The sequence below is a fragment of the Cebus imitator genome, unplaced genomic scaffold (assembly GCF_001604975.1).
Source record: "Cebus imitator isolate Cc_AM_T3 unplaced genomic scaffold, Cebus_imitator-1.0 Scaffold125, whole genome shotgun sequence".
NCBI classification, from domain to species: Eukaryota; Metazoa; Chordata; class Mammalia; order Primates; family Cebidae; genus Cebus; species Cebus imitator.
The window spans coordinates 988,330-991,136 of NW_016107440.1; the positions used below are offsets into that span (position 1 = coordinate 988,330).

The 2,807-nt window shown below is 38.8% G+C and overlaps 1 pseudogene; it reads right to left on the reverse strand.

The window, feature by feature from the left end:
- Window positions 1-1,530: 1,530 nt before the first annotated feature.
- Window positions 1,531-2,279, reverse strand: LOC108312470 (annotated as a pseudogene).
- Window positions 2,280-2,807: the final 528 nt, after the last annotated feature.

Here is a 2,807-nt window from a genome sequence, read left to right on the forward strand (position 1 = left end):
ATTTGGGGGGAGGGGTGGAGCACAAACATCCAACATTCAGCCTGTAGGACTCAATAAAGAAAAACTGCACCCTCCCCAGAAAGTGCGTTGGAAATTTGTGGAGACCTTTTTGGTTATCATAGAGGTTGGGGGTAGCACCAGCACTTAGTGGGGACCTGCGACATGCTGCAATATACAACCTGGGGAAGCTTTCTTCCAGGTTGAGAGAAAACTACATACTCTACAACTTTTTGAAATGTTCTACTGGACCTTCTTAGGACTTTTTGTAATTATCCAAGCCTTAATTCTAGTTTACCTAAAAAGATAAAATATATATTATGTATACATGTGAATGAATTTGTCAGTTATAGAAATTGAGCAAGGAAAGTACTAAGCTTTCTTTTCAACTTCCCTGGATGCAACAATATGCATGGATCTGTGTAGCTGCTATATTCACAGAGGTTCTATGGGTAGTTTCCCGGACTGTGCTGTTATATCATCCATCGCAGTTGGGTCTGAACATTTACACATGAAAATAACATTTTATAATTAATTATAAATTATATTTTTATATTATGGTTGGGACACTTAATTTTTTAAAATTATGTCTGGGCATCAATTACATTATTTATAAATTTCATTGCAAAGGGGCATTGCAAAATGTGTGTTAATAAAGTATACAACAGTTCAGATTCCATTCATGAATGTTTCAGCATTTATTTAGTCTTTCATTGATACACACTTGGGCTATTTCTAATGTTTTAATTTTACAAATAATGTTGCAGTGAAGAACTTTATAGATATCGTTTCATATGTTCACAGTGTTTGAATTTTATGGGTTAATAATGTTAACAATCCAGGAAATTTTTCACATCAAGGTTTGGGTTTCTGCTTTCTGATAACAGTGAAATTCTAGCAATCCTGGAGCTTTCGTTTCTGCCTGGTAATGTCTGGGACTGAGAAGTAGCTGCCCACTTTTGACAAGCTATGTTAGTCGACTCAGGCTGCCGTAACAAAATATCACACACTGGGTGGCTTAAACAACAGAAATTTATTTCTCACAGTTTTGGAGGCTAGAAAGTCCAAGTCAAGGTTCTGGCAAGGTAGGTTTTATTCTGAAGCCTCTTATCTTGGCTTGCAGGTGGCCATCACCTTGCTGTGTTCTCATATGACCTCTCCTTTGTGCACTCTCAAAGGTAGAAAGGGAGACAGAGAGAGAGACTGAGAGAGAGTGAGTTATCTAGTGTCTCATTTTATAAGGTTGCCCATCTTATCAGAGTAAGGCCTCACCTTTATGAACTCATTTAACCTATCTCCAAATACAGTCACATTGGGAGTTAGGGCTTCAATATATGGATTTGGAATGGGAGGAACACAAGGTATTCTACAGCACAAGGCATGTCCCCTCCAGTTGCCATAGCGTCCATCACTCCTTACTGTCTTAACACTGACTACAATCAGTTCCCATTCATTGTAACACATGGGCTGCTGTATTTCTTTTTTTGTTAGAAATTTCTTTATTATTACTTATTCTTATAACACCAGCTTAATACTGCAGAAAATTTCACATCACCCTTGATAACCCACTTTCTTTTCTCCTACCCGAATTCTTGATTAAGAGTTTTTCAAGTAAAGACATGCTCTTCTCTCTTCTGTATAAAACTTTATGAAATAAAAGCAAAAGATTGTGTATATCTTGCCGGAAAATGCTGCCCAGGCTTCTGGAGAGGGTGGCTGCCCAAGCTCCCTTCACTGTCCAGGTCCTGAAAGACTCTTGTTCGTGAAATGTCTCTTCACAAAGCAAGTCCACCACTTGGTGAGTTTATCATTCTGAGGATTGAAAACTTTCTCACAAAGTCTCAGTCCAGTCTCTTGCCTTAGCTGTTGTAAATAGGCTGTCATCACTTCATCTTCCTGTTTTTTTGCAGGTTTGGCATAAATCGCATTAAGTGGAAAACCAGGCTCTCCAGGAATGGGAAAATTAGTGATTCCCAGTGTATACATTTCTTTCTCACCTTGGCTTTTGGATTGCACTTTTGGAGTTTCTTCAGACACTCAGAATTGTAGAGAGTTATATATATCAAGGTCCTATCAGCTTCATTCTTAATTTCTTAGTTCTTGAAGAAGACATTGGCCTTGAAGTAATAGATGGCTTCATCCACAATATCTGTATCTTTTGTCTCTCTGGGGGCAGGTCCTTTGAATTGACTTCTGATAGGTAACAGTGCCATGTTTCCAATGAGTTTATTGTCAGGATTCATGAGAGAAGAGTGGTAAACCGGCATCTTGGCGGTGTCCGGGTTTCAACCCAGAGGAGCAGGATTGAGTTACAGCGGTGCACTCCTGGTCTGGCAGTGGGTTGGGCTGCTGTATTTCTTATAACAAAAACCAGAGGCAGCCCAGGGGTGGTGGTTCAAGTCTGTAATCCCAACACTTTGGGAGGCCAAGGTGGGAGAATTGCTGGAGTCCATGAGTTCAAGACCAGCCTAGGCAACAAGTAAAACCCCGTCTCAAAAAAAAAAAACAAACAATTAACAAACAAATAAAAAGAAGAAATTAGTCACTATTATGTCTATGGCTCTATCAAAAAGTTAGAAAATTCAAAAGAACCTATGATAGCCATGAGTTTCAGACAAAATGGAGGATACATACTTAGTGGAAGTAAATATTTTTATGTATATATTCAAACAGAATGTGGTTTTTCTCAAAGAATAAGACTTCTGGTGCCATTGTGAAACAAACCAGCAGAAAAGCACAAACTTAGTCTGAATCACATAATGGGGTCATCTTGGCCATGTATACATCTGAGTTTGGGACTTCTGTGTGAT